Raw genomic sequence first — 15,811 nt, 5'->3', positions numbered from 1 at the left:
ATTACTGGCCTATAGGTGACCAAGAAAGGTTGGGACAACGTCTATGTAGTTGTGGATAGACTCACAAAGGCAGCCCATTTCATTCCCACAAAGACTGAGTATAATGCTTCTCAAGTAGCCAGCCAATTCATGGAATACGTTTTCAAATTACATGGCTTACCACATGTCATTGTGCATGACCGAGATGCTAAGTTTATGAGTAACTTTTGGCGGGCAGTTTTCAACTCTATGGGAACTCAGTTAGCCCCTTCCACTGCTTACCATCCACAGATAGATGGTCAGACAGAAAGGGTTAACAAATGGCTGGAAATTTACTTGAGGCATTTCTGTCATGGTGTGTAGCATGCTTGGGACTCATGGTTGCATTTGGCAGAGTTTTTCTCTAATAACTCTGCAGATGCTAGCATTGGAGTTTCACCTTTTGAGGCCCCCTATATGGCTACAAGGTCCCCCTTCCTATGGTTATCTTCAATGATAAAATAAATCCACAAAGCAAGGAAGAATTGGATAGAATGCAAGCCTTACTTCAGCAATGTAAAGCTAACTTGAAGAGAGCTCAAGATCAAATGAAGCTTTATGTTGATGACAAAAGAAGGGATGTGGAGTTCCAAGAAGGGGATTTGGTGCTCTTGAAAGTGCCTAAGTCTAGATATGCCTCCCTTAAAGATGGGTCCAGTTGGCATACAGGTTTTATGGACCATACCGGATTATCAAGAGAGCGGGAGACTTGGCATATCAATTGGCATTACCCCCATTTACAAAGATCCATAATGTCTTCCATTTGAATTAGTTGAAGCCCTTAATTGGCTCAGCAGTGGACTATGTTGAGGAACTCCCATTGATAGATAAAGAAGGCATCATTGAAAAAGTCATAGGACAAAGGGAAAAGAGGCTTCTCTCTTGCTCGATCATGGAATACTTGATTAAGTGGCAAGGTTTACCACTCGAGGATGCTTCTTGGAGGCCAGCTTCAATTTTGGAAGAGTTCCCATACCTTTTAGAAGCAGATTTGGCTGAAATCTAGTTAACTATGGCCCTGTTTTCTCCTAGACTAACTATAGACAGCACTCTATTTTAAAGCAAATTTTATTATATACTATGGACAGCAATGCACACCATACATGGGCTGAAAGTACTTCTTGAGAGCTCCGTTTTGACGTATAGCACACCTTGTTCAGAGCCTCCTACAGAAAGTTATGACAGATTCACTACAACAAGGTCTTGTAGTAAATAGCTTGTTGTCCACTGTCTGCAGCCCGCATTTACTCCAGATATTTGGGTCAAAACTTATGTTTATATCTCCCCAATAAGGCCCATGTATCATACATAACCCATGACCTATCATAGATAATAATACCTCTTCATTCATCAGTATACCCTTGTAATAATACAGTAGAGTAGTACTCTGATCGGCCCTCCCAGTTACCACACGTGCCCAAATTGTTTTTGAGGGAAAAAACCTTCGGGTGGGGATGGAATGTAAGCGAGGGGGACTTAATAACAGGGAAATACTAGCTACAGTGGCTGGTATATAAGGTGAGAGAGAATTAATTTTTGGGCATCAGATAATTAACACAAGTCTTCTTTCTCTTTCACCTTCTCTCCAAGCTTCCACGCCTTCTCTCTCTCTCTTCCTGTCTTTCTCTCTCCATTTCTAGTCTTTCTCTCTCCTTGTATCTGTATTTCTCTCTCTTCTGCTCTTCTTCTTCTTCTTCTCTGCAGTCTTCTCTCTCTTATTTCTCTCTCCCAGTGCCTCTCGTTGTCAATTGGTATGTTCAATGTACTCCCATTCAACTTATAAAGAGTGTATGTGGCATTTTCATAAGCATTTAGCACAATATACGGACAAACCACCTCTTGGAGAGAAGAACACATCTAACATGGACTAAAGTCTCCACAAACTATGAGACACCCCTGTACATGGATTTCCACTTGTATCTCTCTTTAATCTTCTCAAAATTAGCCCAAACATCCTTGTGATCAGTCCATACAACCCATAAACTTTCATGAAAATTTTGACATAATCTACATTTGAGTCTCCTTGTCACACACAACTCCTAATAGAGAATCTTTGTTATTATTTCAATGTTTCCAAACAAAGATACATTCTTAAAAAAGTAACCATATGATTTTCCCCTAATTCTCTAAAACTCATCATCAATCCATTCATCCCTCCTAGAGAAAGTATTCAAATAGTATCCAATTTGTAGCTAGCCTCCACCATAAAGCTCGTTTGCAAATGTTTCCATTGAAGAAACATGAGAATCATCAAAAAGTGTAGTAGCTACAATTTCAGCCTCATTGTTCTCCATCGTCATATCCTCATCATCATCATATCTAGCTCCTAACAACATGTCTGCCAACACTGGGTTATCTTTCCTTGCAATGTGTCAAAATTTAGGATTCATAGATTTTATATATGCAATCACTTGAGCTCTACTAAAGTATCCTTTATTGGACTTATGATTTCTCTTAAGTGTATTCATATGTTTCTTGACCCTCCTTCTCATGGAATTTTGAGCCCTCTCTTTTGTAGTGCTAGCGAACAAATGCCTCTTTTTTGCCCTTTCCAAAGTTGTAAGCTCTGTAGGACTTTCTCTCTAAGGTCACTATGCTAGAGAGTGGACTCTCAATGCTTGCCACAAGTTTCCTTGATGTCCTTTGCACTTGGTCTTGACCTGTTTCCTATTGGAGTTGAGTGTCTCCTTGTTTCTTTTGTATTTCGGGCTCCTAACCTTCCTTGGGATTTTCCCCTTGGCTAACCTCTTCTTGATTGATGGGTTTCCCATCTCCCATTTCTATATCAAGACTTGTAATCCCCTCCTAACATTTGGTTGTTTTATATCTTCTTAATTTTCCCCTTGCTCTTATGTGTCCTTTGCTCTTATATCGACTTGATCCTTAGAAATTTTTTTATTATTGAAGATTTGGTAAGACATGCATTTAGCTTATCCAAGATCTTGCACCTTTGAAGTCCACAATGTCTTGGTTTTCTTCTTTAGAAGATTCACCAATAGGGTGTAATGATAGCATAGTCCTTGATAACGATGTAAGGCCATCCTATTAGTCCTAATAATATTCTAATTTCTTGGACAGTGAGCTGATGACTACCCTTGAACATCCTTAATTTTGGCTAGGTCAATAGAGATATCTTCAACTAAGATAATGAAGCCTAGATACTCAAATTTCTAATGGGTTTAAGTTCCAATGGTAATTTACTTGTATACCTAGGAGAGATAAAGAAATGAGTGGCACCACAATCAATGAGAATTTAAAAGGGTCTACCTTGGTGATTTTCAAGAACTTGTATTTTGGAATATTTTCCTTCAAATTCATGATTATTTATAGATATATGAAGAGTGCCTTTCTCTACTTATTCTTATATTGTAGGGATTTCCTCTTCTTCCCTAGCTAGGAAGCACATACAACCACAGGCACCACCACCCATATCATTGTTGTGGTGCATGAGCTCAACGTAAGGGGACATTAGACACACTCTTATTCCTTCAAGAGCTTCAATACATGAGAATCAATGACTACCTCTCACATAGTCTCTCACATACAAATGCAAGTACTCATTTTTAGTGAGCAACATGGCCTTCCTTCAATCCCATGAATGATACACTTTGCACACTCCATGATCCAAGTGAGTGCTCCTTGGACTCTCAACTCTCTTCGACCTCCACATGTAAAAGATAAGCATAAGCATCACAAGAGAGAGTGCTTAGAGAGAATATGAATAAAGATTCACCCTCTTGGTCCCTCACCCTCATTCTCTCACTCTCTTTCTCTTAATCTCTCACTATCACCCTCACTTACTCTCACAATAAAAGTAGAAAGGCAAGTGCACATAGTTTGCACACACATGACTAGCTTGTTCTATTCATTCTCATTCTCTTTTTACATGATTTCTAGGGTTAGGATTTTCTCATCCCTCTTGGGTATCCAATCCACTTTAGGGCCTTAAGATCGGTCATTGCTCATTGCATGCATTTTTAACGGTGAGAATAAACTAGAACCTTTGCAGTTTTTCCATGAGACCTATGCTAATTACAACTTGAATCATGCCCATTTTGTAGATTTACATAATAAATCAATACAACTCTTACATCCATTTGGAAATTTGAATATGCATGTGCTTCATGCACATTATATTAGGGTTAGTAATCCAATGACTATTTCTAGAAATTTAGGCTCCTTCTTGTGCTTGCTTGTTTCTTACATGCCACATGCTTCTTGCACTTAACATTATTACCCTCCTAGATGAGTGCTAGTCCCATGGCACTCTACATCATAGGTGGCATGCTCCAAGTTGCACCAAAGATGTTGATGCTAGGGAGCGGTAGGTGTTGTCCCTGGAGGAGTTCTTTAGACTATTGATATCATAGAAGCCTATTATTGTAGGATAAGTTGTTGTTGGAATGGTGATCAATCTTTTTATTGCTGAGGTTGGTGGGATTGTTTTGGGATTCTCTTGGTGGGACCCAATGATGATCATTCTCCCAGTAAGCTCGCACGGTGAGTCAAAGATTGGATGTATAGGAATGGAAGATCTTGAAGAAAAGTTGATGGTGTGTTAATCCTTGGGGTCTTTAGTACCTGCAATTGAAAAATCTTTTGTGTTGTTTCTCCCTAGGGGATAGCATTGGTATTATATTTGTACACAAGACCTGCACTTGAGGACCCACATTGTGCATAGGTTTTGGTAAAAATATTAGGTGAGTATACATGAATACTTAGGTATTACTTAGTTAGAAGATAGCCGTTCTGGTTCTTCATAATTGTGTTGTTGACAAAGGAATGGAAAAAGCATTGTGGTTGGCCTATATCATACTTAAAGATGTGTTTGAAGATGTGATTATTAGCTAGATAAGATGCATTATAGTTGGATGGTCTAAGAATAAAGATATTTAGTATTATTTGAAGCTACTTCCATGGATGTTGAATAGAATGGTATCTTCTTCTAGCACTTTTCCACCTTGCTTTGTTAGGGCATTGACGTGGTATAAGGAAGGAAATGTGTAAGTAACCCAGGGTGACACGTTTTACCTCAGGCAAGGCATGCTTCCTAGGAATGTCTTGCCCTTCATCTGCCTTGAGTGTGTGGGATGGAATGAAAAAAAGGGATAGGGGATTAGGGACGAGGTTTTGACTGACCAAGACCACTGGGTATACCTAATTTGTGGACCCCTAGGTGTAGTGCAATCAACATGCAGAAAATCCAAAAAATAGAAAAATATTAAGTTTGTATTTGTGACTGTATGATAAGGCTAAGTATATGACATATGGTTTTGAAATTAAGAGAGTCTAGTAGTAGGAGCATGCTTGGTTGCTAGCCCTGTACAACGCATCAATCTCATTTAAAGTAAAGGCATGAAAAGAAAAGAAAAACCTTCACAATGTTGGTCATTAAGAAAAAAATGTTTGAGCACTACGAATCATACACAATTGGATTGCATGCAATATGTCGTATCATCTTGGATGCATAGCATTTGTTTTCATGAACAATGACCTATGTTGAGGAGTTGAGATACCCTAATATATTGGGTTAGTGGTTCATTTATTTGGGGAATATTCAATGAGGAATATATTATCTTTCCTCGAGGAACAACTCATTAAAAGAGTAGAGCATGTTTCAAATGTATTCTATGTATGTGGAGTGTAGCTTGGGGCCAATCCCTAAGGTGTAGGAGAGTCGTAGTGGGGCTACGACAATCTGTCAAGGGGCACTCCCTTTGTCTTTGCTTACATGGTGTACAATACCAATATGTGTAGGGGCTCCCTGTGAGGATTTTGGAAACTATTATGCATTGGATGACGAGCCATACAAACACAAAGTTCTATATTAGAGAAGGGTAGTATACCCCCTAGAATCTCTTGGCTCTATGAGGCCGTGTGGAGTGGTTTGGGTGCATACTAGAGGCTTGGCTAGTGCCATAGAGATAATGTCAAGCTCATTTTAGGTCCTAAATGGTGGTGCATTTGCTAGGAGCTTCTAATAAGTGGCAATCTCTGAATCTCAGTTGATAGGGTCTAGTTCATTAGTGTATGCCAAAAGGCAGTGAGATAGATTCAAAAAACCATCAAGTCGAGCTTCAAAAGAAAGAAAGAGATGAACGGGCTAGATGGCAAGCTCAGATTATTAAGAGGCAGTCTTCACAAAGGAGTGGTCTAATATCCCTACAAGGGAGGGGTCTTAGCAATCCTAGTTCCACGAATAGTTCGTTAGGAGGAGAAGGAGGAAGTTCTAGTACTTACCCTCTCCCAATTAGTTAGGCCAGTTCGAGTGGAGTAGTGGTTTCCATAGTTTAAGGACCCTTAATGAATCTAATTGTCATGGCACTACCGATTGCAATCCCAATAGGAACACCATACTTGCTAGCCTTCGGATTTCCTCTACCCATTTTTAATGGGCTAGCAGAGGAAGTTGCAAAACTTCATATTAATGAATTTCAAAAGTTAATGTTTAAGTGTCGAATCCAAGATAAAGGACACTTGATGATGTTCTTTAATATGACCCTAAAAGAATGAGTTGTAGTATGGTATCACAGCCCTAGAGACTGAAACCATAACTATGATTGATTTATTCTTTGCAACCTTCTGAAGAGAGTTTTCCCCTAAAAGGGGAGGTCAATAGTGGCTAGGTGTTCTCAATGTAACATGTTAATAACTTTACAAGAATGTTCGAGGCTATGCCAAGAAATTGAAGGAAGTATTTCATAAGTTGCAGAACTATATTCCTATTCCAATTGCTACTCAGCTGCAATACTTTTTTCATGGTCTAGACTTTAACATTCAGATGCACTTGAGTAGTGTTACTCTTGCCAACATTGATATGGCTATTACACGAGGGAGCAGAGGAGATAGAGTCGCAACTACAAGTGGCCTATACCTTTAGAGAAAACTTGAATTTGAGTATAGGTGTTGAAAATACATTGGCACTGACGAATGGAGGTCAAGGGATGTCCATGAGTACTTCTAATGGGAGAGGAAGCATGATTCAAAATGTGCCCATGTTGCCAATGCCTACTAGTGTGACGATGGTTCCACGAAATATTGGAGGCCAAACAATAAATCCTAATGTTGTTCCAAGGAATCTGTAAAAATTACACGGTGCAACAAACAGAATCTGAGAAAGAGATAGAGAGTACACAGCACATAAGAGGAGAATCAATAAATTATTTAGCTCTAAACAACTGATACAAAGATGGCTCTGTCCACTCGTGCACTTCCACTATGTGAAGCTTAGCTGGCGATCTGGATAGAAGATAGGTGAAGAGCTTAAGGCTAGCTGGAACAACAACTCTGAGTGAGTGAAAGATGAATGATAGATGGCTGTGAAGGGGTTTAGCTTTTATAGCCCATGAAGGTCGTTAGGTCGGCTTGACCAACCTACCATATGAGCCTCTACTAGTCGGCTAGGGAATATCCCAGGGAATATTCCCTTTACCATCGGGCCGTGGGCACTGCCCTTGGCCCCCCTGCCCCCCTAGGACCCCTCCAGCCAGGGGCTGCTTCTGCGGCCCCCGGACCCCAAAACAGCGGCCCCTTTTAACTCCCTTACCCTGCAACTCGATGCAATGCATCTCGAGTTACTACCAGCTTAACCACTCCATCTAACCCAAAGATTAGACCCACAAGGGTCACCTTTTTGCCATCCGGTCACATAGACCTCATCTGATATACAAGTCAGGACTCAACCAATGTTCAGGCTCACATTTGGCTTCTCCTCATAATGGGGACCTTACAACTTTGAGCACCATGGATCATTTGTGGCACCTAATGAGGGTGGGGCATTGATCATATCTAACACCCCCCCCTCAATGTCCACCCATAGGTCAACTATCTCCTCAGCCCAATGTCGAGTCTCTGAAGATGAACTTGAAGCAGATCCTTCGTAAGTGCTCTGGTGAAGATATCTACTCCATTCTCCTCTGTTGGACAGTAGACTAGTTCCACTATCCCATCCTCCATCAAATCACGCACATAGTGATACTGGATCTCTATATGTTTGGTGTGTACATGAAACACTCGATTTTTGGCAATGGCGATGCAACTTTGATTGTCACATCTCAACACAGTTGGTTCTTCATCTTGCACTCCCATATGCCATAGAATCCTTCTCAACCATATTGCTTCACATGTAGCAAAACAAGTTGCCTTGTACTCTGCTTCAGTAGAAGACAATGCCACTGTCGGCTGCTTCTGACTAATCCAAGAGAAAGTTCCTGAACCCAAAGAGAAACAATAACCAGAAACTGACTTCTTGGAAATCATCCCTTGCCCAATTTGAGTCACAGTTCTCCACAAGAGAAGTTCCAAAACTGTATGTGATACCATAGTCAAGAGTTTCCTTCAAGTATCTAAGCACTCGCATCCCAGCCTTCCAATGACTCTCATGAGATTTGTTTGAGAACCTGCTCAAAACAACAACAACAAAATTGATATCTGGTTTGGTGTTACACAAGTAGATTAGACTGTCGACCAACCTCCTATACCTCCCAATCTCTGCTAGTGTTGATGTATCCTCGACGGATAACTTTGCATTCACCTCCATAGGTGTAGCTATCTCCTTGCACTCGGTCATGCCAAATGCCTTCAAGATCTCCCATGCATACTTATTTTGAGAGATGAAGATCTTTCCTGGCTCTTGCGAGACTTCAATCCCCAAAAAATAGTATAGCAAGCCCAAGTCTATCATTTCAAACTTATAACTCAAAGCCTTTTGAGTTTGGTTGATCATATCTTCATAGTCACCTGTGATAAAAAGGTCGTCCACAAATAGGACAATCATCACAGACTTTTTACCATCCTTGTAAACATACAAGTTAGCATTTGAGGCACATCTTTTGAAATTTAGGTTTAAAAAGAACTTATTTATCTGCTGGTACCATGCTCTGGGGGCTTGTTTCAACCCATACAATGCCTTTTTCACCTTACACACTTTGTTCTTAGAATGGGGGGCCTCAAACCCTGGTCGCTGAGCCACATACACCTCCTCCTTGAGGTCACCATTTAAGAACGATGACTTAACATCCATTTGGTACACTGGCCACTTCTTGTGGGCAGCCACTGCAAGTACCATGTGAATAGTGGTCATTCTGGTAGTTGGGGAAAATGACTCTTGAAAATCAAACCCTTCAATTTGTGAAAATCCCTGGGCAACCACTCTAGATTTGTACTTTTCTAAGGTACCATTAGCCTTGTACTTTACCTTCCAGATCCACTTGGTGCCAATAACCTTCCGCTTTGTTGGTCGATCCACTAGCTCCCAAGTGTCATTCTTCATTATGCTGTTATACTCCGCTTGCATAGCAGCCTTCCATGATGGATTTGAAAGTGCTTCTTCTAAGTCAATTGGCTCCTTTACTTCTCTCATAATCTCAACCATCAAGGCCATATTGACTATGTGAGCAGAAGCCCTCCTTTGCTCCTCTATTCTCTGAGACCTCCTTGGTCCATCTGCCTTCTCCTCAACAGGTGCAGGCATAGGATTATTGTGGTCATAGAGCTGCTTCACCCAGCGCGGCAATGGCTTTTCGGGTGGGGTGATGTCAGGTTGGTGAACTTTTTCCTCATCATCTGAAGATGATGATTCCTCCTCCTTAAGGATAGGGATAGCTCTCGAGATAGGTTCATAGTGGACTACTTCTTTGCTTAATGATAAAGTGAAAGAACTTGCCTTCTCCTCCTCCACTATATGCAGCTCCTCCTTGAACACCACATCACGGCTCACGATGATCTTCTTTGCCTCTTGATCATATAATTTGTAAGCCTTCTGCTCATCACTATAACCCAAGAAGATACATTTTCTTCTTTTTGGTTTTAACTTCTTTCTCTTCTCATCTGGAACATGTGTATAACATTCACATCCAAAAATTCTGAAATGTGAGACAGATGGTTTCTTACCAGTGTAAGCCTCATGAGGTGTTTTTCCCTTTAGAGCCTTTGTGTAGCTCTGATTTAGAATGTAGACTACAGTATTAACAGCTTCAGCCCAAAAATGGTTTGCCCTTTAGCATGCATCTTGCCATCTCCACAATGGTGTGATTCCTACATTCCACAACACCGTTCTACTAAGGTGTGTGAGGCGTCGTCAATTGACGCTTGATCCCTTTGCTCTTGCAAAAGTCTTCAAACTCCTTTGAGTTGAACTCACCACCACCATCTGTTCTAAATTTCTTCACACTTTTCCCTGTTTCATTCTCAATAAGTTTTAGCCATTCTTTAAACTTAACAAAAGCTTAAGCCTTATCACAAAGGAAGTACACCCACATCTTCCTACTCTAGTCATCGACAATCAACATAAAATAAGAAGATTCCCCTAAGGCCTGTGTAGGCATCTTACCACACAAGTTAGCATGCACCAACTCTAGAGGAGCCTTTGCTCTATTCTTGCTTTCTTGTGGAAATGCCTTTCTCTGTTGCTTGCCCATCATATAAGCTTCACATGGTTCCTTCAATTCAGTTATTGTAGGTAGGTGAGCAACCATACCTTGCTTTTGCATCTCCTTCAACACTACAAATCCGATGTGTCCAAACCTTTCATGCCAAAGCTTACTTGTGCCCACTCCAGTGGTGGCTGTAAGAGCACTTAGCTCATACAGGTTGTTCCTTCTTTCTCCTTTGCAAACAATTGTGCCAGCACTATCAAGAATTTCTGCACCTGTTTTCTTGAACCTCATTTCATGACCAAGATCAGTTATGGTAACTGATAACAGATTTCTCCTGATTTTGGGAACATACAACACATTTGACTTTACCATTTGCAGCAACAAAAGAAATAGCACCTGTGCCCGCAGCAGGGCATTCAGCATCATTTCCAATCGTCAAAGTGATGGATTCTTGTAGAGGCTACATAGAACTGTATAGACCTTTCTTGTTCGTCATATAATAGGAGGCCCCACTATCCAACACCCATGAGTCAGTGGTAGATTCTTCTTACGCCGAGAGGAGCACACTTTCTCAATGGTCGCCATGAATAATTCCAACTCTGCTTCAGCCATATTGGCTGTCTCTTTCCCTTTACTTTTAAGGATACCATTCTTTTCATCTACCTTCTTGACACTACAATCTGCAATTGCATGTCCTTTCTTCTTGTAGTAGAAGCACTCTCCTTGAAATTTCTTCTTGCCGCCCTTCTTCTTTTTGTCACCATCATTTTTGGTGGAGGAACCACCTTTTCCTTTTGCATTTGCAGAGAATGCAGCATCTCCATTGTTGCTTCCTTCTCGGGCTTTTAGCCTCAACTCCTCCTCCATCAAAAATGCACAAAACTCCTCAAAAGTCAAAGCTTGAGGTCTCACATGAGTATTAAGGGCACTTACTAGTCCATCAAACTTTTGTGGACAAATCGGAAGATATCTCCGAGCTAGTTCTTCGCTAGTCTTTTGTATCCCAGCGCTGTCGTAGAGTTTGTGTAAGAGCTGCTGAACACGGGGTTCAAAATGCTGCAATAAAAGAGGCTAACAAGAAGAATTCAATTTTTTATGCCAAAGTTCACTAAATTGCTTATCAAGTTCGTAGAGTTACAACAAAGAAACTGTCAACAATCAAATTTTGTTCAAGTCCTTCAGCATGTAACTTTTGGCTTTACTCCAAGGTTCTTAAGCAAGTTCAAGCTTCACTAACAAAGGTAGACAACAGAAGGTTCACAAATAGTCTCCAAACCCATGCATAAATCAAAGCAAAATCAAAGGCCACCTGTACCTCAGCATTGCTGAACTCCCATAAACCTGGGTGAATTTTGTTCATGTACATCATGCAAAAGTGTGTCATCAATAGATGCTGCTATGTTCCACCTCCAAATAGCATTGCTTGCACTCTATCAGGACCTAGTTTTTCAGATTCTGTCCCTGTTACTTCCGAGAATTCGCCCTTTTTGCTTTGTGACATAACAAACTCTTCATCTTTTAGAGAAGAACCAGAACTACAATCAGATAAGCTTTTCGATTGCTTTGGTGCAATGATAACAGGATGTAAACCAGATTGCTTTAGGGTAGTCTTCCTGCTTCGAAAAATTGTCCAAAGGAACATAAAATTGTTTGAACATTGAGATCCAGGAGGCAGTAAGTTGGAGGGAAAGATCAAAAGCTCCGCATCCTCAAATTAGCCTTTCAAAGCTAAGTCATGCTTCATCAGCTGTTCCACCAAGAAAGCCAAGGGCTGGTTCGGGCACATCATCTTATAAGATGGGACTCAACGCCAAACCACACAACTGATGTCCTTTAGAATACCATTCACTGTCCTTGCAATACTAATTGAAAAACCATTCACAGTCCTTGCAATAATGATTGAAATACTAGTCACTGCCCTTACTCGTTTCTTATAGTTAAGAATACTCAGCTTCCCTCACAGTGGTCCTAGGAACCCTTGCATATTCTCTTCATGACAAGATCGCATATCCATACCATCCATAATTATCTGCATCGTTGCTGAGTACTACAGAATTCTTCTCGACTTGGTCATTAAAATTTATCCACTCTTAGCATGGCTAGATCGTGATTCTGGCTAATTGTACTTGCGAGTCACGACGGGGGTTCGGTGTGGCACGGAGCGACTTAATTAATGATACCACATTTCACAAAATTCTGTCTCCAAAAGCGATGGGATCGATCATCGAGAACAACTGCTCACCCCCTGCTGAATACTCTAGATCTAGAATAATGTGATTTGAAGCCTTTGCATCATATCTTTTAGAATCCAAGATTTCAGGTGCCATGTACAGGGAAGATCTGCAGAGTCCAAGAAGTGATGTTGTCTTACTAGCTTTTTCCATTGATTATATGAGAGAGAGACAGCAGGTTCCAAAAAAAAACCAACAAGCTAAAAATTTCTGGTGTCTTTCCTGTTCTTCCCCTCAACATGTGTTTTCCCATCTATTTTTGTGAGCTTAGACTCTTCTAAATCATCCGGCGTATCCGCCGTTGAATTTTTCCGTTCCTTCTCGGTCAAGCGTTTCAGATGATTGATTAGCTTTCGCCGCCACTTTTGGACAAGCAGTGCCTTCCTTTTGCTTATTTCGAACTCCTTATTAAAACTTTTGGGTAATCCTTCAGCAAAAACAAAGCGTTCCTGATCGTCTTTACTTAACATAAAGAATTGTTGGCATCGCTTTCGATGACATCAGAGAAGCTGTTTATTTCATTGAACTCCACTAGCACTTTGACCGACAAATACTGATCAATGACATACACCCTCTTTCCCAATTAAGCTCCCCCCCTTTTCCTCCCCAGTAGAGAGCAAAAAAGCTCCTCCTTGACCAGAATAGGCTAAGCCAAAAAGTTATCCTGAAGACTGCCAATAAGCACAACTGGCTTCAGATAGTTGTACATTCCGAAGTTTAGACCACGGTATACAATGATTCCAACGCAAGAAATGTTGAAACTTGTTGGCTGTTGAACTGCTTCATCTCCTGTTGGACAGCCTTCAAGGCATCCATGGCATCACTATCGCGTTTTGCGTCAGCTTGCTGCTGCATATAGGTTGTAAATGACTGAAACAAATGCTTCATGACATTCTCATCTGTCATCTCTTCTTGCGAGTCTCCCATCTTGCTGAAAATTTACACAGCGCTTTCACGTCGGGTTCACCAGAAATGTCGTAGAGTTTGTGTAAGAGCTACTGAACATGGGGTTCAAAATGCTGCAAGAAAAGAGGCTAACAAGACGAATTCAATTTTTTATGCCAAAGTTCACTAAATTTCTTATCAAGTTCGTAGAGTTACAACAAAGAAACTGTCAACAATCAAATTTTGTTCAAGTCCTTCAGCATGGAACTTTTGGCTTTACTCCAAGGTTCTTAAGCAAGTTCAAGCTTCACTAACAAAGGTAGACAACAGAAGGTTCACAAGTAGTCTCCAAACCCATGTATAAATTAGAGCAACATCAAAGGCAACCTGTACCTCAGCATTGCTGAACTCCCATAAACCTGGGTGAATTTGGTTCATGTACTTCATGCAAAAGTGTGTCATCAACAGATGCTGCTATGTTCCACCTCCAAACAGCATTGCTTGCACTCTGTCAAGACCTAGTTTTTCAAATTCTATCCCTGTTACTTCCGAGAATTCGCCCTTTTTGCTTTGTGACATAACAAACTCTTCATCTTTTAGAGAAGAACCAGAACTGCAATCAGATAAGCTTTTCGATTGCTTTGGTGCAGTGACAACAGGATGTAAACCAGATTGCTTTAGGGTAGTCTTCCTGCTTCGAAAAACTATCCAAAGGAACATAAAATTGTTTCAACATTGAGATCCAGGAGGCAGTAAGTTGGAGGGAAAGATCAAAAGCTCCGCATCCTCAAATTAGCCTTTCAAAGCTAAGTCATGCTTCATCAGCCGTTCCACCAAGAAAGCCAAGGGCTGGTTCGGGCATAGCATCTTATAAGATGGGACTCAACGCCAAACCACACAGCTTATGTCCTTTAGAATACCATTCACTGTCCTTGCAATACTAATTGAAAAACCATTCACAGTCCTTGCAATAATGATTGAAATACCAATTACTGCCCTTACTCGTTTCTTATAGTTAAGAATACTCAGCTTCCCTCATAGTGGTCCTAGGAACCCTTGCATATTCTCTTCATGACAAGATCGCGTATCCATACCATCCATAATTATCTGCATCATTGCTGAGTACTACAGAATTCTCCTCGACTTGGTCATTAAAATTTATCCACTCTTAGCATGGCTAGATCGTGATTCTGGCTAACTGTACTTGCGAGTCACGACAGGGGTTCGGTGTGGCACGGAGCGGCTTAATTAATGATACCACATTTCACAGAAATCTGTCTCCAAAAGCGATGGGATCGATCATCGAGAACAACTGCTCACCCCCTGCTCAATACTCTAGAACTAGAATAATGTGATTTGAAGCCTTTGCATCATATCTTTTAGAATCCAAGATTTCAGGTGCCATGTACAGGGAAGATCTGCAGAGTCCAAGAAGTGCTGTTGTCTTACTAGCTTTTTCCATTGATTATATGAGAGAGAGACAGCAGGTTCCAAAAAAAAACCAACAAGCTAAAAATTTCTGGTGTCTTTCCTGTTCTTCCCCTCAACATGTGTTTTCCCATCTATTTCTGTGAGCTTAGACTCTTCCAGATCATCCGGCGTATCCGCCGTTGGATTTTCCCATTCCTTCTGGGTCAAGCATTTCAGATGATTGATTAGCTTTCGTTGCCACTTTCGGACAAGAAGTGCCCCCTTTTGCTTATTTCGAACTCCTTATTAAAACTTTTGGGTAATCCTTCAGCAAAAACAAAGCGTTCCTGGTCGTCTTTACTTAACATAAAGAACTTGTTGGCATCGCTTTCGGTGACATCAAAGTAGCTGTTTATTTCACTGAACTCCACTAGCACTTTGACCGGCAAATACTGATCAATGCCATACACCCTCTTTCCCAATTAAGCTCCCCTCCTTTTCCTCCCCAGTAGAGTGCGAAAAAGCTCCTCCTTGACCAGAATAGGCTAAGCCAAAAAGTTATCCTAAAGACTACCAATAAGCACAACTGGCTTCAGAGAGTCGTACATTCCGAAGTTTAAACCACGATATACAATGATTCCAACGCAAGAAATGTTGAAACTTGTTGGCCGTTGAACTGCTTCATCTCCTGTTGGACAGCCTTCAAGGCATCCATGGCATCACTATCGTATTTCGCGTGAGCTTGCTGCTGCATATAGGTTGTAACTGACTGAAACAGATGCTTCATGACATTCTCATCTGTCATCTCTTCTTGCGAGTCTCCCATCTTGCTGAAAATTGACACAGCACTTTCACGTCAGGTTCACCAGAAATGTCGTAGAGTTTGTGTAA

This window comes from Lygodium microphyllum, chromosome 21 (genome assembly GCF_053477565.2).
Source record: "Lygodium microphyllum isolate KBCC chromosome 21, Lygodium_microphyllum_v1.1.10, whole genome shotgun sequence".
NCBI lineage: Eukaryota > Viridiplantae > Streptophyta > Polypodiopsida > Schizaeales > Lygodiaceae > Lygodium > Lygodium microphyllum.
This window is presented reverse-complemented; position numbering follows the sequence as displayed.